Here is a 26466-nt window from a genome sequence, read left to right as displayed (position 1 = left end):
CTCTCTCTCTCTCTCTCTCACACACACACACACACACACACACACATATCACACTCAACAGCTAAAATCCAAGCTGGCTAATCTATAGACATTAATAACTGTTATTCATGCAATACAGAATGTTTTTTCATAATATAAATCAGTTGAATTTTTACTCATATGCCAACTCTTGCTTATCTTGATTATTAGTCATTCATTAAATGTGGGGAGAGCAACAATCTCATGTTTAGCATGAAATTAATAACAGCTATCTGTTATCATCATCATCATCATCATCATCATCATCATCCAACTACTAGAACACTGTTTCCTACTCAATGACACAACTGGAGAATCTTTTGGAGATTAGATTTCCAACTGGTATAATGCATTTCTCATAAAATCTTGGTCTCTACAAAACCAAAAAAAAAATGTAAGATGTTTTTCATGGTGCATTTAGAGAAACTGAACTAATAGAGAAATAAAATGTGTTGACATTGAAGTTTTGAGAGAGCATCATTGCAGAGGACATAGATTGATGCTCTGTAGTTGGATTTGGCCAACAGATATTGTTAAGAAATAAATTGGGATGTTTTAGGTAGGGCATGTACTCTCAGGTTTTCTATGGTCTTTACTATGCTCTATTGCTTTAACATTTTTTTCTTATCCTTAAGGCATTTGAATTTGTAAATTTTGTAAATTTTGCTTAGAAAACTCATTTGATAAATCCATTAGAATGGTGTTTGAAGAAGTTTGGTTATGTTTGTGTTTGGGTGTATGTTTGTCCATATACATGAAAATAATAAGCTTTTGATTTGATGCTTGGTTCTAAGTTTCAAAATAGTATTTTTCAAAGACAGCTCAACTAGAAAGAATTTAAAACAATTTCTGTAGTATATTTCTCTGACTAGTAGTTAAAAAAACCCTCTCCCTCCTCCCACCTTTTTTTTTTTTTTTTACTATTTACTATGCTCAAAAATAAAATTTGGGCATTGGCTAACAGAAAGCTGGTATTCTTTTGGAAATGTGTGCCTTCTTAGTCTATTTGGGTTTCTGTAAAAATACTACAGTGTTTACTTTGATGAGGGAGAAACTGGGTAGCTGATAAATAAAAGAAATGTATTTGTCACAATTTGGAGGCTGGGAAATCCAACAGCAGGGTCATAGTTTCTCCTTACTGTGTCCTGAGGGTAGAAGGATTAAGAGATCACTCTCAGCCCTTTCTTCTAAAGACACCCATCCCATTCATGATCACTCCACCCCCATAACCTGATCAACCTCCCAAATGCCCCACCTTGTAATACATCCCATTGGAGGGTAGAATTGCAACATATGAATTTGGGGGAATAGAAGCCTTCAGTCCATAGCATTTGGGTTACATGAATTCACTCTCCTGATCTGAGGGTTTCATAATGCCCTTTAGGAAAGGAGCAGAAAATTTTCCTGTCTAGAGAATTTTGAACACTAGCCAGAGTAAGTGAATGTTTTCTGGGAGAACAATGAGGCTCAGACTTATTATGTAGACATCCCCCTAAATCCCTGTGAGACATAGTCATTTTGTTCCAGAGGCCATGGATAAGTCTGATTTCTTTTCCAATCATCTTTTGTGGGATAGTCTGAGAAAGTGGAAAATCTTTGAGTTTTTAATGATAAAAGAAGAAATGGTTGGATAGTGCCAGATACAGTATTAAGACTGGTAAGAAAAAGTTTAAGAGATTACATAATGGTTTCTGTAGCCAGGAATGATACAATGTAGTATTCAAGAGGGGAAAGAAACTATAAATATAGACCAAGATCATCTTAGGGCAATTCAGCAATACACTTGTCCTCTGTAGGACATGGCCACAAAATCAGATCCAACAATGACAAAGGTATCCCTTAAACAAAGGTCAGTTAGTGCCACTTCCCTCTGAGTAGGGAGCTTGAACTTTTACTTCTAACCTTGACCTCCATGTCTTTGGGTCTCTAGCTTCAGTCTGGGCCTGCTGGGCTCTGGTCTTCTTGATCTTTGGATTACCCAGTCTGGCCCTCTTTCTCCCCATGTGGCATTACAGAGAGCTAACTTTGATCACACACTAGGCAAAGTTCTAAGGTAGATGAAAAGATAGAAACTCCTACTTTTTTGATGTTTACAGCAAAAGAGAGAAAGCTACCTATAAGTACTAAAATAGAGACAAATGCAAGGTATTAGCAGAAAATGAAGGCGAATTCTGTTTTTGATATTTTCACAGCCAAAAGTATTCACAAACATCTCACTTGAATCTTCCCATTTTCCGGAGAAGCAGGCTGTATTTGTTCTTATTGAAAGGTGAAGATATGGAGGCTTACAGGTGAAAGAAGAAACAATGTGTGGAAGAGTAAAAGCGTTAAGTGTAGTGAGATTGGAAGAGAGTGCTAAAGAAAACAGGAAAGATTTCTTTCTATGTTTGGATCAAAAGGCCCACTCTTGCAGGATTTAATGTGAAAATGACAGAAAATAGAAATTACTAAAGCCCTATGTGGCTTCTATATCTTCTTTTAAAAAGAAATAAAAATTCCTTAACTTTCAATTTCCTGAAGACACCAAAAAACATCTCTGACAATGAAAAACAGTAAGGAAGACAATTCTTTCATAAGTAGGAAGATGAAAGTGGTATATTTTTTATTAGGTGTTCTGGTTTGGATCTGGGGTGTCCTCCCAAAGCTCCTGTGTTAATGCAGGAATGTTCAGAGGTGAAATGAGTAGATTATGACAGCCATTACCTAATCAGAACATCCTGATTTGAATGGACTAAGTGGGTGGTAACTATTGGCAAGTGGGAATATGGTAGGAGGAGGTAGGTCACTGGGGGTGCACTTTGGGGGTTTATATTTTGTTTGTGATTCTTCAATTCATTCTCTCTCCTTCCTCACTACCATGAATGAATAGCTTTCTTCCACTATACCCTTCTGCCATGCTGTTGTTTCTCACTTCAGAACAATGAAGCCAGCCTACCCTGGTCTGGACCTCTGAAATTGTGAGTCAAAATAAACTTTTCTTCCTCTTATTGTTCTTTTGGGAATTTTGGTCACAGTGATGAGAAGCTGACTAACACATTAGGTTTTTAGGGGTCTATTCTAAGGCAGGTCTTTAAATATGAATGCCTTACTAGGATTGAACAAAATTTATGACATCATTGTCTGGGATTGATGGCAAGGTGGTTTTGAAAGATAAACAATCATATGATGAGTCTAGTTGGGACATCTATTATAAGAAGGAGGGCTACAGTGTTTACTTTGATGAGGGAGAAATGGATTTTCTCATTGTTAGGAGAAATGGATTTTCAGAAACTTGCTGAAGCAAACAAAAGAAAACACGCAAGTTCATATTCCTGGAAAACTTGTTGGCAGAACTTTCATGGAATAGTCAAATGATATTAGTGCAGACAGGCAAATAGTTAAGTTGTGTTAATATAGATGGTGTTGCAGATGGTTTCCATTCTGAATTCAAGCAGGGAAAGTAAATAATCTCATTAAGAGTAAATATAAATTCAAGATAAATAAGGAAAATAAAATGAAATTACCCACATTTAAAAGGAATTCAATTCTTGACAACCCAAAGAAATTTTAAATGTTTTCTTGTAGACATATAAACTTGAACATGTTTATATCTTGGGATCCAAGATAAATAAAACATGGAGGAAAGCACAAAGTGCTAGAAATGAAAGTTGCCTGTGTTTTCAGAATAATAATCATGTTGCTTCCAAAGGTGCTTTCTCAGAGCAAGAGCCAAAGTCCTGACATTGACCTGAAAGGTTCTAAGTAGAGATCTGAATTGCTGATACCCCATGGATCTCATTTTCTGAAATCTTCTGTTCCATTCCTCCCCTCAGCCCCACTGTTATCCCTTTCCTTCTGTGAATGTCAAACAAGATCCTGCCTCCCTGTGCCTAGAGCATGTTTTCCTCACCCAATGAAGGTGTTTGTTCAAATATTACTTTATAAATGAGTCCTTCTCTAATACTGTAATATACAAGGTGATTTTTATCCTTCTTGTCCTGTGTGTCATGTTATGAAAAGTCTTGTTAATATTTTACTTTGACTTTTCCTCTGAGTTAAATATGGAGCCTTGAAAGATTTTGAGCAGAGGAGTGATGTAATGAACAGATGTTTCAACAGAATTCCTCTGAACTGTAAGGGGTGGAATAAATATAGAAATGGGGGGGGGGGTCCATTGAAAAGACTATTGTAATGATCCATGCCATAGGTAATGGTGACTCAGATCAGGTTGATAGTAGTTAAAAGTTATTGGATTTTAGATATATTTTAAGGAGGAGCCAATAAGATTCTCTGATGGATTAGAAATAGGATATGAGAGAAAGGGGGGAGATAATTTCAAGAATTTTGTCCCCAGTAACTGTAGAAATATGGTATGTACTGAGATGAGGAAGCCTGTGAGTAGAGAAAGTTTTAGGGGGAAGATCAGTTCAGTTTGGACATATTGAGTTTGAGATGTCTATTAGGCTTCCAAATGTCAATGTTGAGTATCAGTTGGATATACAAATCTGGAGTTCTGAAGAGAGGTCTGGATTTTCAACATAAATTTGAATGTCATTGGCATATAGATGGTGTCTTAGCCTGAGTTTCCCAGAGAGCAGAGCTTGATGATAGTAGGAGGTACCAGTACAGAGAGTGGAAATGAGGGCCAAGGGGAGTCGGGTGGGGAGGGAGAGAGAGCCAAAATGAAACGTGTTACCAATCTGCATTGCCTCTAGATGAGACTGACTGCTAGATCCTGGGAGCTGTCTTACAAGAAATTATTGGAAGTACATTTTAGAATAATTTTCTGGGGGCCATGTTAGTTATCTTGAGTTTCCTTAACAAAATACCATGGATTGAGTGGCTTACACAACAGCAATTTATTTTCTCTTAATTCTGGAAGCTGGAGGTCCACCATCAGGGTGGCAGTGTGATCAGGGTTCTGATAAGGATGCTTCCTGGTTTGTAGATGGCAGCCTCCTGGCTGTGTGTTCACATGGTAGAGAGAGCTCTGGTGTCCTTCTCTTTTCTTATGAAAGCACCAACACTACTGGAATATGGCCCCACTCTTATGACCTGATATAATATTCATCACCTCCTCACAGGCTTTGTCTCCAAATACAGTCACACTGGGGGGTTAGGGCAATTAGTCCACAGCATTCCTTCATGGGTCCTTCAATTCATGCCCTTCACACATGCAAAATATGTTTGTTTCATCCCAATAATCCCTAAAGTCTTAACTCACAATCGACTCTAAAGTCTAAGGTCTCATCTAAATATCATCTAAAGCAGAAATGAATAGAAATCAAGGTATGATCCACGCTAAAGCAGAATTCCGTAGCAGGGGGAAATGGGAGGATTCATCCATAGGCTCCAGTCTTTTTTTGTGGAAAAGGTCACCCCCTACCCAGCAGATAAATTCTTTTGAACTTCCAGGTTGTGAGTCCCTGGATTTCCATTGGGGCCTGCTGCTTAGATGGAGATGGAAGTCCTTAGTGTGAGGTTAAGAACCCTATGGGGGGGCTGGGGATGTGGCTCAAGCGGTAGCGCACTCGCCTGGCATGCGTGCGGCCCGGGTTCGATCCTTATGGGACATGGAAGGCTCTGTCACATAGTGCCTGGGGGAATTTTTTTGGAGCCCATGTAGAGCTGGTTGCTGGAACAAGGAACTGTGAGGCCAAAGGGATCTGAAATAGTATGTCATTTGGCAGGAGTAGTTAGGAAAGAGACTTCCCTACTGGCTCCCATTCCTTAGTCAACCTAAAATGCCTATGTTTCAAAATATTTCTTGTATTAGCTTATGATGCTGGAATTGATTTTAATATGGAACAAAACCTTATATTCCACAATAAGGAACATAAGTTTCAATGACACATTGATATATAAAGACATATATGGACCCAAATTCATTCACGGAAGAGAACTCAAAATCAATTAAGGCACAATGACCTAAGGGCAGATCCTTTGCTGATCTGATGGAAAGAAGGGGAAGTTAAAAGGCATGGACACTGGACAGGGTCAGGATCCCTACTAAAGGTAGAGGAAAGAGATGAAATTCAATCAGCAAACATGGAGCTCTCCAGGATTCTTTGTTAGGCAGTTGCTTGCCTGGGTCCTGGAATATAGCAGGCTGCCAAACCAACCAGCTTCCTGTGTACTGGGGTCAGGACTGGAGGAGGCAACAGACATTCAGCAAATACTCAAATGGAAACTGAAAGGCGAGTGACTCACCCGAGATGGAGATTCAACCAAGAGATTTTAGTGGGGGGCTGCCTGAAGGGGAAGAAAAGGAGAAGCAGAGAGAGGAGGAGGGCAGAGAGAAAGAGAAAGAGAGTAGAGAAAGAAGAGGAAGAGGGCAGAGAGGAAGAGGAAGAGGGCAGAGAGCAGAGCTTGCAAGCTTGGGTTTAAGAAGAGTCGCATAGGTGATGTGGCAGGTGCTGATTGGCAGGGAACTGCGAGGGGACACTGTGTCCTGTGGGGATTGGTTGAGAAAACCTTTGAATTTGGCGCTCTTCTGCTTGGTGCCCTTCGGAGAGGATGAGGAGGGGTAAGGGATTCCATGATGTTCTCACGAGATCGAAACTTAACTTCAGCGGGGAGTCTCCCACACACCCAACAGGAACTATGTCAATGAGGTAAGTCTTATGTAGAAATGTCAAACAGGAGTAGAAAAGAGTGATGGAAGGGTATTTATTTAAAGTAATTGAATGGTGAGATAGGTGGAAAATGGAGGCAATGAATTAGAAGGTGGTTATATGATGAAGGAAAACAGGAGTCTTTTTTTTTTTTTTTTGATAGGTTGATCGATTTAGCAAGCACTATTTATTTCACAGCAATACTTAGAAGGTGCAAGGAGGTTTTTTTTTTTTAAAGTTTATTTGGTTTTATCTTTTGAGACAGGGTCTTCCTCTGTTGCATAGGCTGGTCTGGAACTCAGGAGCTCAAATGATCCTCGTGTCTCAGCCTCCCAGGTACCTGGGACTACAGGCATGTGCCACTATCCATGGCTTTCACAAGGTTTTGTACAGTCCCAGTTTAAATGGGCCTTGCCCTAAGGCAGTATGTGTTCCTTTGCTCATAATATTTCCTGAAGCCTTGGCACTGTTCCAAGTTTTCAATCTCTGTAGGTGAAAAGAGTCACTCATGCTGACACTAGCACCCAGGACTTAACTGTGTCTGCTTTAATGAATCCTCCTTCCTTTATACCTCAGGGCAAGGTTTGTTCTTCTTGTCAGTTTGAGTCCCATTATCTGAGTGTCCTTGTTCATAAATGATCCACCTCTCCTGTTTTGTAAACATCTCCTTTTCCATTGAGTCTTTCTCTTTGCTTTTAGAAAGGTCTGAGTCTTTCTCATCTTAAAACAACTCCTCCTAAACCTGATGACAGGCTACAGCCATTACCAATGACTGTCTTTTTGGTTACAACCCAGCCTAGAACTGTGTATATTCATGCTCTGTATCATTCCTATCACTTTTATCCCCCATAAAATCTGGATTCCATACTACCTCTCTACACAATTCTTCTTCCAGTTCAATGATGAATTGTTCTTTGCCCAAACTGGCTCATACCTTTTGTACTTCATTGTATGCAAACTCTGAAGTATCTTAATAATTCTTTCTTTTTCTGACCTTGCAAAGACAATTTTCCTGGTGTCCTTTCTTTGGAGTTGCTCTTCAGTTTTCTTTGTGATTTTCCATCTGTCTAAATGTAGATGTTCTGTAGGATTGAATTTCCCAGCCAGCATGAAGAAATGAGCCCCTCAGTCCTTGCCTGTGTTTGTTGCCTGCAGATTTGAGCTGCTTTGTTTATCTGTTTATTCCAGTAGGATGCACACATACCATCAATGTCTATGTACCTTGTCATGGAAAAAGCTGGAAGGCAGTGTCCTGGGATTCCATCTTCAGCCCTCCCCATTTTATTTTCTAGATATTCTATAGTGATATCATTCACTCAAGCACTCCCCGTAGGGAGATGAATTCTAAATTGCTATCTCCAGTTTTCATTTCTCTGTTGAGCTCTAGATCAATATGACCTCACCAAACACCTCTCCTTGGATGATTCTCAAACTTAACATGTCCAATATGAAACCTTTTATCTCTAATCTTGTTCCTGTCAGTGAATGATATCACTAACCACATCTGAATGTGGAAGCGATCCTTCTTATAACTCTATTACTTTCATATCTAATCAACCATCAAATCTTTGTGGCTTTGGTTGTGTTCCATCATGTCTATCTTGCTTGCCATCATTCTGAAGCTACTGTAGTCTAAGTCTTTTGAATTCTTTACCTGAACTACTATGGTAGATCTTATTGTTGGTCAAACATGTGCAGCTCTTCCTTGCAGTTCACTTTCTTGTGATGAGCCCCACCGCCTTGTGAGAAGATTAGACATTCTGGCTTCAATGAATTCAGAGAAGGTGGTCTAGGATTTGCTTTGGCTAGAAGAAGTACAAATGAAAGTTACCTAGAACAAGCCAAATTGTAAAGTTTGAGGCATGGTCTTTGAGTCCGCCAATTGTCCCAAGACTTCCGACACCAACTCTGAGGAGTTAGGGTCCAACTATAGTGTTAGAAGGAAGGGTCCACATGAAGCCACGCTACCTTCTCTCATCGACTACATTGTTAGGAAGATTCTTGAAACTCACTGAAAACTATTGGACTCATGATTGTGGCTTATTACAGGAGAAATACAGGTAAGAAATCAACCAAAGGAAGAGGTACATAGAGCAGAGATTGGGGTGTGGATGTTTCCAAATGCAAAGCTCCTGTCATCTTCATGATGTATTACTCTGGAGCATGGATGTGTGATGATATACCTGGACTACTGCTTACTAGGAAACTTTGCCTAGTTTTCATTAGTGCTCCATTCCATGTGCATGATTGACTGACTGCCCATGTGATTGACGCAAAGCACCTGCCCCAAGTCACATGGTTGTTCTTTCTGGTGTGTTCATCCTTTACCCTAAGACTATCACATGTGTCTGGCCCCATCCTAAAGTTTATGTGGCCAGCCCCAGCCCTAAACAAAGACATTTCTATGAAGTAAGATATGGATTTACTTCCTAGAAGCTAAGGGCAAAAGCCGGACCTCAATTTGGGCGAAGCCAAATTCTTTACTACATAGAAGTGAAGTACCTTATTTCCAAGAAGAAGCTTTAAATATCATGATGGGATTTGGACCATCTCTCCCCCTGTTCTGCCACATGGCCAGCAATAATCCAGATAAATCAACCTGGTTCTGGAGCGAACATGGTGTGAAACTGAGTTCCAGCTAGCCTACTATAACATAAATAAGGAATAAACATGGTGTTTTTGAGCCTCTGAGATTTTGGAGCTGTTACCATGGCATAATTTCTAGGTGAAATCAGCTAATGAAGCATTTAGCACCTGCCTCTCTCTTTTTCTGATGGACAGGCATTGCAGAAGTTTAAGCTTCAAGTCTTTAGTGGTGAGTAGGTCAAACAATATATATTTCTTTGAGGCCTTTCCAGACCTCTGACCATGTGATTCTAGCTTATCCACTGGTAATAGGGGTGGTTAGTACTTCAAGGAGGAAGGACGGAAGCCTTGCCATATTCTCCACTCCAGCTTTCAAAATAATAAATGTCATCAGGTATTTTGATCCTTCACCTACCTCCTTCCCTGGGCTCCTGGTACCTACCTTTCTTTAAATTCTGAAGAACCAAGAAAGGGAAAGAGGATGCTTAACAATTCCAATTGCTGCTGTCAGTACTTGCTGGTGGGCAGAACTGGGGAAGGTAGCTATTGATAGTTCAAATAGAGCTCACTGTTAGTCCATTTTTAATATATACTACTGTTCTGAGATCACAAAATGCACAATAATCTGCTTGCCATTGAAGCAGACATGAAGGAGCTAGTGGGGAAAGAATAAACATTTTGCTTTAATCAATTGGGTCATTTTCTAGAATGGATTTAGTTAATAGACGAGGCAGTTGGTGTTTTCAATGAATCTGAGGCTATCGGGTGCACAGGCAGGAAAGCCAGGAAGCAGCTGATGGACTGGCCTAGTGTAGCTGTCAAGAGGGCAAAAGAGGCCCTGAGAGAGGAGATGGAGTGGTGGGTGGTTCTGAAGAGGAGGCCAAGAGTCTATATTTGATCTAGGAGGTAAAAGGACAAAGTGGTTGAAGCAGTTCACATAAGAATTAATTTCCAGGGAAACAGGATACTTACCAAATTGTCTCTTTTCCTGAATTGACAGATATGATAGGAACGAAAGTAATACATCTCAAAGGATGAGCAGTTTATTCCCAGGGGTACTTTATTTACTGAAAAGTAAATCTCACTGAGAACCCAGTTGGAAATATCTTTTCATTTACTATGCTCTCTGCCTGCCTTGCCTTTAATAGAAAACAAGCCAGGAATGTCCTCAAATAAAACTAAAGACCATACAGGCACTAGTGGGTTCTACAAGAACATTTATAACAATAATCGCAGACAGAGGATCATTCTTTCAGGGATTGTGGTTCCCAGGCCTTCTTGTTCAAGGAGAACAGAGTAATACTGTGTAGCACCAAGTCAGATACCTCCTATAAAATTCATATGGCCAACTGGGGCTTGAAGGAAAGGAAATATGGACATCAAGAAAATATTCAAGGGCAGAATTTGTTTCTAAGGGGTAAGAAGATTTTACAGGAAATACTTTGGACAATTTATTTAACTACCAAATATCTTCAATTTACTTCTTTATTTTATTTTTTACTTTTTGGTACCAGAGATTTAACCCAGGGATGCTTAACCAATGAGCCATATCCCCAGCCTTTCTATATTTTTTATTTTGAGACATAATCTTGTTAAATTACTGAGGGCCTCACTAAGTTGCTGTGGCTGGCTTTGAACTTGAGATCCTCCAGCCTTAGCCTCCCAAACTGCTGGGCTTACAGGTGTGCACCACCATTCCTGACTCAATTTAATTCTTCACTTTTCCTCTTTCTATAGCACCAAACCCTCTTCAGAAACCCCAGTCACTTTCCTTGAGCAAATATTGAACTGCTTCTAGGAGCATGTGATGACCTTTCTTGAAACTAGCCGAGGAATGACAATGTCAAAGGCAGAAGGTCTATTATCTCAGTCTTTTTTCTTCTGCTAGAACAAAATATCTGAAGCTGAATTATTGTAAGTAAAAGAGGTTTATTTATTGCAATTCTGGAGATCCAAGAACATGCTGTTGATATCAGCTCAGCTCTGGTGAGGGCATTTTGGTTGCACTTCAAAATGGTGGATGGTTTCATGACTAGAGTGCACGAGAGAGGAAGGGATCACATGGTGAGACAGGAAGCAAGAGATGGAGCCACAAAAAATGAGCTTGCTTTATAGCAAACCACTCTCACAGGAACTAATTCACTTCTATGAGACCTGACCTAAGACCTGACTTGTTCCTGTGAGAGCATTAATCCATTCATGAGAAGGGAGCCCCCATAACCTGATTAACTTTCACTAGGTCCTACCTGTCCAAAGTTCTGTTATCTCTCAATATTGCCATACTGGGCCAGGCGCAATGGCGTACACCTGTAATCCCAGCGGCTCAGGAGGCTAAGGCAGGAGGATTGTGAGTTCAAAGCCAGCCTCAGCAAAAGTGAGGTGCTAAGCAACTCAGCAAGACCCTACCTCTAAATAGAATATAAAAAATAGGACTGGGGATGTGGATCAGTGGTTGAGTGTCCCTGAGTTCAATCTCCAGCACCAAAAAAAAAAAAAAAAAAAAATTGCCAAACTGGGGAACAAATTTATAGTATGTGAAACTTTGATGGGACATATCCAAATGATATCCAAATGTGTTAGCTTTCCATTGCTATGACAAAATACTTGAGAAAATCAACTTAGAAGAGGAAGATTTATTCTGCTTCATGCTTTCAGTCAATGGTTGGCTGGCTTCATTGCTCTGGGCCTGTGTTATAGCAGAACATCATGGTAGAGGGGAATGTTGGAGGAAAGCTGCTCACACCACAGCTGCAGGGGGGATGGAGAGTGGGGGAGGGAGATAAGATACCATTCACAAGGGCACATCCTTTCGACTAGGTCCTACTAGATCACTGGTGGGAGTGAATGCTTGTGTTACATACTTCCCTTTCTTCTTTAGCATCATCTCTGTGAGGAGAGAGGCCCTGGAGAAGTGGAACAGCGGATGGGATGGCTTTGATGTGTAAGATAAGATCTGAAATGTGGATAAATTACAGTTGGAGCCCAGTGGGGATGATGGAAGACCCTGGTCAAGCACAGGGTGGTGTGAAGACAGGTATGTGTGTGAATCTTTGTGGGGAATATGGAAGGAGGAGGAAGGGTGATAAATGAAAAGAACAGTGCTGTGAGATTTGAAGACCTGTTTTCTATTTCACAATTTTTAAATTTCTCATCTGGCAGTACCACTTATCTTTGGCCATACCATCTTAATATTTGAGTTTTACCTGTAGTGGTTCCTTCAGGATTTATATATTTTATATATACATAATTTTATAAACTTTGTTTTTAGGGCAATTTTAGATTCATAGAAAAGTTGAGCCACTGGTAGAAATTCCAATATCTACCCCCCCGATTTCACTTTCCCCTGTTAGTTATTGCATTAAAATGGTGAAGTGTTTTTTTTTTTTAATCAGTGAAACAATATTGATATAGTGTGAGCTGACAGTCATAGTTCATATTAAGTTTCACTCTGTTGTATACTTCTGTGAGTGTTGGCAAATGTACAATGTCATTTATCTAGTGTTATAGTAGCATCCAAAGCAGTTTCACTGCCTCAACAATCTCTGTGTCCTCCCCCAGGATTCAATTTTATTTTAATTTAGTAGCTAATGGAAGCGTCAATTAAGTGTACATCTGTACATGTGAGACATGAATATGTACATCTATAATTTTACATGTGCCCCCCCCCATCTTTATTTAAGTGACACCAGTTTCTTCTGGTTGCTTTTAAACTATTTCCAATAAAATAAGAGGCTGCATGTATGTAAAACCTTTACACTTTTACCTTGTGTCTGAGGTGTTTTCTTTAACAAGACAATGCAACAGTATTATCATCTATCATTAAACCCATACAGTGTCAAACTTATCACCTTGGCACTTTTATGATCCTTAAGATGTCCTTGTAAAGGCTGGATGTCATGGTAACCAGTGTTATAGATCAGGATCTAACACTGCTGAACATCTCTTAATAAATCAGGCATAATTGGCATATATGCATTAGAATGAATTAAGAGTTATTCAACTGGAATGATTTTATATTGGGCAACATTAAGTCATTAAATTTGCTTGTCCTGATCTTCCTTCGCTGAGTCTTGGTATACTTATTTGACTTAGAATAAAACCTTACCTTTTAATATCCTGCTTTTAAGAAGCAGATATTTGTGCATAGTGTGTTATAAAACAACTCATTGCATTGTTTACATTTTTGCTTTTGACTGTTAAATTCAAATTCTGGTGGGTTCAGGTCAGAGAGGAAATGAATTACAAGACTTTCTTTCTATACTTCAGTGGACTAAAGATGCTTGTCTGGTACATCAACATACCTAGCTACTCTGGAGTCATAAGGAAGGTAACTGCATGGGCTAGAGTATATGTGCTGGAAATAGTTAATCCACTCACCATGCTCTCGTATTATCTATTTGGTCATCTCCAAATCTTGGATGGAGCCAGAAAGAACTAATTATTAGGAAAGCCAGCAAAAAAGAAATGTAGGAAGGGGCAGATAGCAGAGTGAGTTGTTACTTAGGGTAATTAGCAGAGTAGCAGATCCATCTTCTAGGAGCTTGTTAGAAATTCAAATCTCAGGCTTCTCACCCAAATGAACAGATCAGGACGTTTAAAAACCATGATACCCAAGTGAACAGTGTGTATGGTGAAGATTGGAAAGCACTGGCTTGGTGGTTAAGTGTGTACACATTGGAGAAAGAAGGATATGGGTTTAAATTATGACTTCATTGATTTCTGATGGAATTGGGAAAGTTACTTAGTTTCAGTTTCTTGATCTTGTAACATGGCAATCATAATGTACTTACTTCTTAGGAGCATAATGTCACAATGTATATAGAGTGTCTAGCACAGTGCCTCATACATAGAAGGGCTCTTGTGAGCTGTAACTAAAACTGGTAGGAGAATGAGTATATTCGGGCAATGTAAATGAGAGAATAAACCCCAGCTGGAAAATGTGGAGTGGTATCTGAGTCAAATTCAGTAAGAAATTTTATTACTGTATTTTGTGTGGCTATAATAAAATACCTGAGGCTGGGTAACTTCTAAACAAAAAAAGTTTAGTTAGCGGCTGAACCTACAATATTGGGTGACCCCATCTGTTTGGCCTGTGGTGAAGGCCTTCTGTTTGCATCACAACATGACAGATGGCATCATGGTTGGGTGCCTGTGCAAGAGTCATGCATGTGAAAGAGGAATTCGAGGGGAGGTGCCAGGCTCCCTTCTAAAAACCCATTCTCGCAGGGTGTTGTGGCGCACGCCTGTAATCTTAGCAGCTTGGGAAGCTGAGGCAGAGGATTGAGAGTTCAAAGCCGGCCTTAGCAAAAGCAAGGCTCTAAGCAATTCAGTGAGACTCTGTCTCTAAATAAACTACAAAATAGGGCTGGGGATGTGGCTCAGTGGTTGAGTGCCCCTGAGTTCAATTCCTGATACTCTAAAACAAAACAAAACAAAACAAACGAACAAAAAAACCCCCAAACCAAACCAAAACCATTGTCATGGGAACTAATCTAGTCCCGTAAATATACATAAAATCCCTTCTAGGATAGAGCCATTGTGACCTAATTACCTTATTACCTTGCCCTAGACCCCACATCTTCAAGGTCCCACCACCTCAACACTGCCACACTGTGGACCCAGTTTCCAGCACATGTAACTGAGGGATGTACTCAAAACATATCCAAACCATACAGAAATGGTGAACACCCTTAGAACTTAGGAAGTTCCCAGAGATTCCAGACAGTACAACCAAACTTCCCAGGGGGTTTATGCAGCGAGGATCCACCCCACCAATACAGTTCAGCTTTAGTAGTTACATATTTTAAAACATTCTAGGTATTCAGGAATTGAGTACCATTGTCTCAGCAGGTTTCACAAAGGAAGAATCAGGTAAATGAGGAGGTGAGAAAGGAACCATCCCACACAAGACTCACAGGAGGTCATGCTGGAGAGGAACCTTGGAGGCTTTCTACTTCAAATATTCATTTGATGTCTCAGTTCCCACCAAATTGTTGTTCAGCCTATGGCTGAATTCCATCTGTAGTCACTGAGCGCTTCTCCTGAGTTAACTGAGAGGTAGCTGCTGTGTGTGGGCTTAGAAGTGTTTTGGAGGCCAGATGACTCAGAAGTTTGGTGTCGGGCACACAGACAAAAACAATTGGAAAATTTCAAACAGATTCTCCATGTTTGTAACAATATTTATTGAAGTTCCAATGAACAGTATTGACTATTTTACAGGCATCAGGTTAACTGCTGGGGATAAAAAAATATACCTAAGACATAGAACTCACACTTTGGTTGAGTTTATAATCTAGATAAATGGCAGGCATATACATAATCATTGTAATATCATGTATTAATGGCAATAATAGAAGACTGAAAAAATAGGTTCAGAGAAGCAGAGACATAGACCATTAATTCTGTTGGAGCATGTTGGACATTTGTTAAGAAATGTTTGTTTTTAAGAAATGTTTTCATTAGTGCATTATGGTTACTCATAATAGTGGGGTTCGTTTTTACATAATCAAACATGCATGGAATATATTTTGTTCCATTTCAGTCGCCATTACTTCCTCTTTCCCTCTCTATGGTCCTCTTCCTCTACTTTACTGGTCTTCCTTCTTTTTGTTTTTATTGTTTTTTAAATTGGTGCTTTATAGATGTACATAAATGTGATATTTACATAGCACAATTTGGTCAACTTCATTCTGCATTTACTCACTTTTCCCATTCACTCACTCTATCCCCTTCCTCAACTTCACTGATCTCCCTTCCATTGTTTTTTCTTTTCTTTTCTTTTTTTGTTTTTGTTTTGTTTTGTTTTTGTTTTGTTTTGTTTTGGTCCTGGGGATTGAACTCAGGGGCACTCAACCACTGAGCCACATCCCCAGCCCTATTTTGTCTCACTGAGGTGCTTAATGCCTCACTTTTCCTGAGGCAGGTTTTGAACTTGCAATCCTCCTGCCTCAGCCTCCTGAGCTGCTGGGATTACAGGCATGTGCTACAATATCTGGCCCTTCCATTTTCATGGCACCTACCTCACCCCTCCTTTGTTTTTGCTCTGGCTTCTGCATATCAGAGAAAACATTTGATCCTTGATTTTCTGAGTCTGGCTTACTTCATTTAGCATGATGTTCTCTAGTTCCATCTATTTACCAGCAAATGCTGAAGTTTCATTCTTCTTTATGACTGAATAAAACTCTATTGTATCTGTATAAGTACACATATACATATACACCACATTTTATTTATCCATTCATCTGTTGATGGGCACTGGGGCTGGCTTCATAACTTGGTTATTGTGAATTGTGTTGCTAAAAACATAGATATGGCTGTATCACAATGGTATGAGGACTTTAGTTCTTTTGGGCAAATACCAAGGAGTAGGGTGGTTGGATCATATGGTGGTTCCATTCTTAGTCTTTTGAGGACTGCTTTCTAAAGTGGTTGTGCTGATTTGTAGTCCCACCAACAATGTATGACTGTAGTTTTTCCCACATCTTCACCAGCATTTATTATTATTTATATTCTTGATGATTGCCATTCTAACTGCAGTGAAATGAAATCTCAATGTAGTTTTGATTTTCATTTCCCTGATTGCTAGAGATATTGAACAATTTTTTCATATATTTGTTGGGCATTTGTATTTCTTCTTTCAAGAAATGTCTGTTTAGTTCTTTTGCCCTTTTATTGATTGGACTACTTGGGGTTCTTTTGTGTGTTGTTTTTATTTCTTTTTATATTCTGGATATTGGTTCCTTGTTGGAGAAATAGCTGGCAAAATTTTTCTCCCATTCTATAGGCCCTCTCTTTGTACCCTTAATTGTTTCTTTTGCTGTGCAAAAGCTTTTTAATTTAATTCCAACCCACTTATTAATTCTTGGTTTTATTTCTTGAGCTTTAGGGGTCTTGTGGAGGAAATTAGTTTCTACACAAATATGGTAGAGTGTTGACCCTATATTTTCTTCTAGCAGCTACAAAGTTTCTGATCCAATTCTTATCTTTGAACCACTTTGGTTTGACTTTTATGCAGTATTTGAGAGATACAAATCTAGTTTCATTCTTCTACATATGAATATTGACTGTATCTATGTGAGTTTGTTCCTGTGTCTTCTTTTCTAATCCGTTGACCGTCTTCTGCTGTTTTTGTTACTATAGCTCTGTACAATTTGAGCTTAGGAACTGTGATGCTTCCATTATTGCTCTTCTTGTTTGGTGTTGCTTTGGCTATTCTTCTATTCTTCTTAATACATTTTTAGGACTGTTTTTATTTTTCCTAGATCTGGAAGAGTGTCCTTGGCATTTTGATGGGAGTTGTATCAAATCTATATAATGCTTTTGGTAGTATGGCCATTTTGACAATATTACTTCTGCCTATCCAAGAACATGGGAGGTCTTTCCATCTTCTAAGGTAAGAAAATGGTTTTTAAACCTGATTGTAAGATATTAGTATTTGCTGAATAAATGTGTGGGCACACGAATTGTGTGCGTGTGCTCCTAAGGGATCGTAGCTGATGTCCAGTATATTTCAGTTCTGAGGTGGGCTACTTCTCTATCCCTCTTCCTTTGTTAGGTGAAGTTGGAAATATTACTTCTCATTTATGAACCTCAAATTGAAACAAGGGCACTTTTAGTGTTTTCCAATAAATAATACTGCTTTGCAAATTCTGCTTTAATAAATTCAATGTGTGATGATAGAAATTTATGAACACAAATAAGGTTGATATACACATAAAATCATTCTTTACTTCATGGAATTTATTTTCGGAATGTTTACAGCTTCTCTTTAGAGCATTTCAAATGTAATTTGACATGAAATTTTTTCTTTTATCTTGCTTTTACATATACATCAATTTAAATGATAAGGATCATAAAAATAAATGTTAGAAGTAATTTCCTTATTATTCCTGTTTTTCCTTAAATAATTTGTGTTGGGAATGTATAGATCATAGAAGCAATGAGATATATATTATATTTTTTAAATCTTAAGGTATTCCTCAGGTATTCCTTCTTTGGAACATCCATCCATCCTCCCAAGTCACTAATGAATCTATCTACTCTAAGCCAAGAGTTATTAATTTTCTTCCTATAGATGTAGTGACATTGAGCACAACTAAATAAAAAAAATCAATCTCAAGAATTGAACAGTCTAAAGTATTTTCTAGTTTTTAAATTATTTTTAAAAATAAAATTTGGATATAACTCTCTCTCTCTCTCTCTCTCTCTCTCTTTCTCTCTCTCTCTCTCTCTCTCTCTCTCTCTCTATATATATATATATATATATATATATAAAATACACTATCCATGTGTATATAAAATACATCATATATATATATGAATACACCGTAGTGAATCTTTACATCATGTACAGCCACAAGACTGGGATCCTATTTAGAATAAATTATACTCCATGTAGGTATAATATGTCAAAATACACTCTACTGTCATGTTATCTAAAAAGAACAAATACAAAATTAATTTAAAAAATAAAATTTGAATTTTATACCTTTAGTGAATCATCAGGTAACTCAAGAGATTATTTCTTTGCAATAATTTTTAGAAAGAAATTTGAATTTCACTGTTTTCCTAAAATGAAATGAATGTTACCCTCCAATATTTCAAATATCCATGAATTATCATTCAATACACTTGATACTTGGACTTTTAAATATTTTGTAATTTATTTGATACATTTCACCATGCTTACCTAAGACAAACTTCTAAATATCTGAACACTTTTAAGAATGTCTTTAGCTTCTTGGACATCAACCTGGTATGAAACAGCAGTTTGTTGCAAATGGTGTAGATGAATTAGAAACAGATGGATTCTATTTCTATGAATAAATATAATTAAAGAGTTAAAATCTTGGAGAAAAAACTATACGTGCTAAAACCAAATGGTTGAATACATAGTTGGGAGTTTGACTAACATTAGCTAGGTTGGGATTCCTTTCCCCACCCATATCAAAGTGTCTTTTGGGTTACTCTTCACTGTGTATCTTTGTCTGGAAGGTATTTATGACTAAGTTGGACTGATCAATCAGAGTTAGACTACCTGCTGTGCACAGGAAAGGATCCCTGCTGTCATTCCATCAAAGCTTAGACCTACAGGTATGGCAGCTAGTAATCATGTTACCATCCCTAGTTCCTGTTCCTGCTCTAAGTGTCCACTTGTTATAGCCAATAGTTGCTTCCACTGTACCCCAGGAGCTGACATTATTGAGCCACACTAAGGGTTTGCTCATTTAGATGGGACCAATAAGCAGGATTCACAAATAGATCTGATATTTGATATCCAGAAGAGGGCAGTAGGACACAGAGATTAAAATCCGTGCAACTAGACACTGTGACTAACAAAGGTTGCTAACAGCTATTCAGTGTTAGATCAAACCCATCCCTTCCCTTTGGCATACCACGGGCATTCTGGAGTAGTGAAGGAAAAAAAAAAGAAAGAAAGAAAAGAAACTAATACATGCTGAGCACCTATGATGTGTGAAGCACTAACCAGGTGTTTCTCACATGTGTAAATCATGGCAGTCCTGAGTTGTAGGTATTATATTATTCCCATTCACATTGATGAGAAAAATCAATGTTCAGAGGGTGGAAGCAACTTGCCTGAAATCACACAGCAAGTTGTGGAACCAAAATTAAAATCCAAATTTGATCCCAAAAGCTCTGCTCAACCATATCAGAATCAGAGTTTGATGACTGGTCCTCTCCCTTCTACACTTGTTGACCTTGGGGAAGTAACTTAACCATTCAGTACTTCAGTTTCTGAATCAGTAAAGAAAAACTAACAATATTCTCTGATTCTTTAGGAGTTAGTCTCTGGATCAATTTCTCCATGATCAGCTCTGGCCAAGAGGATAGACTTTCTCTTTGGGTAATATTCTAAATCAGAATAAAAATCAGAGAAAATTAATTCTAGAAGGAACACAAGAGAGAGGTTGCCCAATACTTTCTTCTGAAATACACAATGCCTAGAGTGTTCAAATAATTTAAAACTTGAGAGGGACAGACACTAGAACTCAGGATTGACATTTTTTTTATCCGATTTACTTTTATTTGCCTCTCTGCATCATTTGCTGGGGATACAGATGTGCAGATGTTGATGATGCTATTGATGAGGGTGAGATTGACAATCAACGTGCCTGAGGAAATCATAGAGGGATTACTTCATTTTAGAAGGAATTCATTTTATTAGGAAGCCCTTTTTCCTTTGCTCTGTTCAACACAGAGACCAGAAAAGAAAAACATGATTTGTCTACCAAGTCCGACGGTTGACACGAAGGCAGGAAAGGTCAGGGTATGCACATTTAAGATATTGTTCAAGAGAGAAATGCTAAAATGCAGACTTCAATCAGTGCTAATCTTAGATTTATATGATTCTGTCCTTATCAGTCAATATAACTGACTTTCTCAAGGATCTGTAATGGAGAGGCTGCCTCCTTCAAAGCAATGCAAGATACTTATTTAATGTAGCGGTGCCTCCTTGGAGAGATTTTTAGGTAACCAGCCATAGTTCATTCCATTTATTCTAACTTCTTCCTTCATGAATTTGGCATAATTTTTCTAGTCCTCAAAGTCTTACATTCACGAGGAATTGTATGAAAGAAAGAGAATAGAGTGAAATAAAGAAGGACAGGGAGGGAGGGAGAAATGCCTTAGTCTTCAGCTCCAAGGGACTGAGATGCCAAGGCACCTTGTTTCTGTGTTTGAAGAATCCCCCAGGTTCCACTGGCCTGTGGATTCATGGACCACAGTTAGGAAAGCTGATAATCAGGTGCATGATTATAAGTAGCTTTTTACTTTTAAATGGTAATACTTTTAAAAGTATTTGCAATAAATAAAACTGGTTTTACTAATTCAGCCAAAGGTGTCTTTCTGTGTTAAAAATTGTCTGAAAATGAAGATTTCTAATACTTTAAGTGATCTATCCCTTTGCTCACCTTGGGGCTTTCCCACATCCCATGCTTTCCTCTTATTCTGCAAGTCCTCTTGGATCTTCCTTTCCCTGAAAGTGCCAGAACTTCTCGGGGGTCTGGAGAAGGTGGCTCACGTGGTGATCCATGGATATGTGTTCTGTGTGTGTACTCGCAGGGCCATTCTGGAGACTGAGGGAAAGGACAGATGTCCTTGCTTCTGGACTCATTTCCTGAACATCTGCCTCATTCGTTCACAATTAGTCACAAGTCAAAGCCTGTTCCAGCTTTTTGTTATCACTGGCCAAATTTTGTGTTTTATTTGTGTCTTGTGGTTCAATGCCTGTCTCCGTTCCAAGTATACCCAACCTGAACTCACACCCAGCACCCAGAACGGCACCCAGAACACAGGGTTGTGATAGCACTTGTTAATCATCTCAAATGGTGCTCTGTACAGGACAAAACTTCAGATTTTGCTCTATCTATATGGACTGATTAGGAAAATAGATTTTGAGATGTGAAATATAAAGAAATAAGGAACAAAAAGTGGGTGGGATGGTAATGGCACCTGATCTCTCAGAGTGCAGAGTTTAGCATCTTAACAAACCTGACAGTACTTCCCGAGGGCTGAAATTGCCTCTGGATGGGGGCACAGGGTAGCTAAGGCTGAGGGGTCTGGGAGGTGATTGGCTCTGGAGACTAGAGCCTTCCCATTCTCCATCATCTATAGAACCTGTTGTCTTGGAATACTATTATTTCAGCATGATAGGTGTTTCATGCAAGTTGTAGTAATTTGGTCTCCTATAGCATTCCTGGAAGGAATGATAGGCTATACACACACACACACACACACACAATTTTTTACTAAAAATACTGTGACCAATAGAGATATTATAATTTTGGGTGTTAGAATAGCCAGGGAAAATAACAGATAATATAATTTGAGAGTGAAATGGTCTCAACAAACATTAAATGCTTGCATTTAATGATGAATGCTATGATAACAAATTAGGGCTGTTGCTTCTTAAAGCATGGTCAGTCATATAAAAGGTTAACATGGCCAGTAGCGTTTAATACAGATTATTGGTGTGTTGAGTTATGAGAAGAACAAAGGTCTGACTTTGCCATTTGTACAATAGGTCCAATGATGGATACTCAGAATATCTTGTATCTCATCACATCACTCTGTAACACCACTATCACTTTTATCATAAAAGAATTATGTTACTCCATATATGAAAAATGCATTCTTGAACCGCCGTGAATTAGTTTTTAATGTACTGTGACCTTGGATTGCCCTGGGATATTAATGCTAAATGATTACTTCTGAATGCTTTTTGAATAGCTGCATAGTGCAATTAAATGTGCCATCCATCATGGATGACAGAGCCAGACGTCTCTTCTGGTCAAGGAACCCAAAGAGGTCTTGAGAAGGATGGTGATTCTGCACTGCTGAGGAGGGCAGAGAAAGGAATCTCCTGTTAGTGGTAAAATAAGTACAGACTAAAGTATGTGATAACCTTTTCCTGGGGTTATTCAATAGGAAATAAAATTTTGATTAATAACCATAAAGGAAGATGATTTTTTGATGACTGCCATTGGCAATGTCCCATTTTGTCTGCCAAATGCCCAAATGACTAATTGTCATTTCTGAGTGACAAGTTGCCAAATACCATGTATGGGGTGTGTGTGTGTGTGTGTGTGTGTGTGTGTGTGTGTGTAGAGGGGTACATAAGAAAGAAAAGAATTTGGTTCATATTCTAGCCTCTTTTCTAGAAGAGGCTTATGTTGAATTATGACTTGTCTCTGTGTGGGACCTTGTAAATCTTGCACTTAATCAAATATTTTTCATCAAATTGTTTGGAGTTGGAAAATTGTGACAGATGAGAGGGTGGCATGAAAAGCCAAGATGAAGTAGAGGGTCTTTTACCTATTGGCCAATGGTTTAAACTCAGCCTTCTTGGCTGGTAGCTGAAAGTGATTACTGACCTGCTGGTTGTGGACAGGTGGATAGAACCTAATTGTCTGCTGACTTCACAGTCTGCAGAAAAGCCCCCATTTCAGCAGAATTCATTGGAACTGTGCTTAGCTATCTTACAGACCAGTGACAAGAGCCACTCAGTGGAAAAGCTACTTCAAAATGGCCGGATGCTAGAGCTGGTGTGTGAGTGACCTGAGGATTTTAATCTCCAAGTTATCCACTGGGAGAAATCTTAACTAAAACAGAACCATCTTAATATTTCTTCCACTGGTGACATTTGGGGGTGTGTGTGTGCAGGTACCAGGGATTGAACGCAGGGCACACTTGACCACTGAGCTGCATCCCCAGTCCTATTTTGTATTTTATTTAGAGATAGGGTCTTACTTAATTACTCAGTGCCTTGCTTTTGCTGAGGTGGACTTTGAATTCTCGATCCTGACTCAGTCCCCTGAGCCACTGGGATTACAGGTGGGCACCACAGCATTCGGCCAACTGGTGATATTTCTAAAAGAATCATTAAGAATTTTGTCTTGGTATTATGGAAAGGAACCATGGTTGTGCAAGTCAATACAACTTCAGAACTCAGCCTTAAGTGTACCAACTCAACTAGGTCCAGTCTACTTGTAACCTCAAGCCAGATCTACTTGGGGGGCTAAATCAAAACTGAAGGCTCCAATGAGCCTCTCCCAGAGACCTCCTGGGGCTTTCCTGGGTCTTACTAAGCCCCAGATGGAAAACAGATTTATCTATATATAGGTCAAGGTCCCCATTCCCAACCTCCCCTGACCCCTGCAGTTGTAAGCCTCTCTTGCTGTTTAAAGAATATAACCTTGCATTTAAATGCTAATGTTTGAGGATAATGGCATAGCCTAGATATATCAATACTTCTCCTCTCAAATGATACTGATAAAAGCTACTTGCAAATATGTTTATACTCTCGTCTCAGTGGACTGACTTCCTGGATGAGCCTTCTAGAGCATTTCTTGTGCTGCTATTCTAGAGCTCGGCATTCAGTGCTTTTTGTTTCTAGAGACTTGCATTTTGTAATTATTTATTATGTGTTATCATGTGTCTCTCCATTACACTGCCAGTTCCATGAAGGAGGGTCATTATTTTATTTGATGTATCAAACGCCTCGCATGGTGTGTACACGTAATGGGTCCACAAGCAACATTTGTAGAATGACTGCATGAATAAACAAGCACTTGTGAGAAACACACTTACATGCCTGTGTGAATGGAGAAAGTGGCCTTGGAAGGAGAAATGAGTGAATGTTTTTATTTATTTATTTATTTATTTATTTATTTATTTATTTATTGAATTTTTTTTTATTGGTTGTTCAAAACATTACAAAGCTCATGACATATCATCTTTCATACATTTGATTCAAGTGAGTTATGAACTCCCATTTTTACCCCAAATACAAATTGCAGAATCACATCAGTTGAGTGAATGTTTTTAAAAGTTATCAAATTATGAGTTTGAAACTTAGTTACAAAAAAATACAATATGAGTAAAAAAATTCAAAAGTTCTTTAATAAGGCAGAGCAGAATCAGGAAAGCTTCCAATACTTCCTTGCTGGCTTTGTAGCTCACTAACTCTGAGCCAATTCTCTTCCTAAATGCCTTGAGAAGCGCCATTTGCTCCAGATTACAGAGCAGTAAACATACCCTCTCAGTTCAAACCCCACGATTTCCCATTGGAATTATGGCAAGTGTTTTTTAACCAAATTCACTGATTCAAGAGTGGCCAGCCTCTGTCAGACCCTTCCTTTATGGCATGCCAGATAAATCTTTCCCTAATGCCAATCTCATCATGCTGTTCCACACTTCAAAAGCTTTCAGTAACAGCCAATGGCTGGTAGAATAAAATCTAAATTTCTTGCCATGGTTTTTGGCTTTGTTCTTGACCTTGCTCTTCTCTGTGGCTGCACCTCCTGTCTCACTCTGTCTAAATCCTTGCAGATGTCCCACTCTATGTTTCTGCAAGACCTGCGTGGTCTTCTTCTTTCAGCATCAAATTCAGATTTCACCTCATCCTGACCCCTCATCTCCACCTTTCCATCACCAGCCTCCTGCTGACCTCTCTCTTACCTGCTCCCTATACACTGTGGTAGCCCCTGTACCTCTGTGGTTGTGTGGCTTTGATCTGTGCTTTCACCAGACACCAAACTCCTGAGGGCAGGACTCTTCTTCAGTGTCTGAGTTTCTGGTGGTGCTGTCACAGTGAGTGTGTGGATGCTCAGCAAGGTGGCTGACTCACTATATTAGCCTGTCAGCACTTCACCTGGTACTTGACAATCAATCTTTGGAATTCATAGGACTGAGGATTTCACTCAGGGGCAAGGGAGAGCATGAGGTCAGCTGATTAGTTAATTGTCAGGTCTTTGTTGTACTCCATGCTATATCAAAACAAGACAAAAAAGCTGTTGAATCCCAGTGGTTCAGGAGACTGAGATAGGATGATCACAAGTTCAAAGCCAGCCTCAGCTACTTAGCAAGGCCTTGTCTCAATATTAAATATCAAAAAGGCTGGGGATGTGTCTCTGTGATTAAACACTCCTGAGTTCAATCCCAGGTAAAAACAAACAAACAAATAAATAAATTTAAATAAAGAATATGTATTTTGACTGGTGTGATTAAGTCAAAAGATTTCCTTCTCTTTCGAAATCCATTTCTGTATAAACCTGACCTTATCTTACTGTCATGCACACTCTCATCTTAGCTTGCTGTATCAGTCAGCTTGTTACCCTGTAGTAACAAGCACCCTTACTCCCTTAGTGGCTCACAAGAACAAAGGTTTACTTCTTGCTCCTGTTGCATGTGTGTCCTAAGTTGGCCATGCTTCTGATCCTTTTCAGAGGGTGGACGGCATCCCCCCTTTCTCTCTGGGATCTTGCTGGGCTCACAGCAGAGGAAAAAGAGAAATCACAGCAAAACACACATCTGGCTTTAATGCTTCTGCCTACAAGCATTGTTTCTGCCTATGTTTCATCAGCAAAACAAGACTCAAGGGTAGCTGTGGTATACTCCCATGGGAGGAAGGAAAGCCGATAGTGTGAACAATCATATAGTTTATCACACTCCCCTACTGGATTATCAACTCCTGGAGGGCAGGAGGTTTTGTGTCCTCTGACTCAAAAGCCTGGGCCCTTGCCAAAGAACACTGTTTACTTTTGAAATAAATAACAGAGGTGATATACTTCAGAAATAACAGATGTTTTTAGAATACTACTCTGTTTACTTGTTTCTTATGTTTCAGATGTTTGACACTCATTATTTAAAAGGGCTTATTTTTTCCAATAGGATATTTAATGCTTGATGTTAATTTGAATAGATTAATTGATTGCTTATAAGAATTCTACTTCATCTGTATTCATATGTC

At 39.0% G+C, this 26466-nt stretch overlaps 1 long non-coding RNA gene across 2 annotated transcripts in view; it reads left to right on the top strand.

Moving 5' to 3' along the window:
- The first annotated feature begins 2885 nt into the window (after positions 1-2885).
- Positions 2886-26466, top strand: part of LOC131424956 (uncharacterized) — a 36350-nt gene continuing 12769 nt past the window's right edge. Inside the window, exons 1-4 of one of the 2 annotated variants that reach the window (XR_009228660.1) lie at positions 2886-2975; positions 6877-8671; positions 12076-12231; positions 17459-17589. This is a non-coding gene — a long non-coding RNA (uncharacterized LOC131424956). The remainder of the gene's footprint in view (positions 2976-6876; positions 8672-12075; positions 12232-17458; positions 17590-26466) is intronic. The other variant, XR_009228661.1, reaches the window with a different exon arrangement.

The sequence above is a fragment of the Marmota monax genome, unplaced genomic scaffold, assembly GCF_021218885.2.
Source record: "Marmota monax isolate L192 unplaced genomic scaffold, Marmota_monax_Labrador192_F-V1.1 WCK01_AAM20220418_F8-fsc00003, whole genome shotgun sequence".
Classification (NCBI taxonomy): Eukaryota; Metazoa; Chordata; class Mammalia; order Rodentia; family Sciuridae; genus Marmota; species Marmota monax.
The sequence above is the reverse complement of the archived record's forward strand: the minus strand, read 5'-3'. Positions and strand labels throughout refer to the sequence as shown.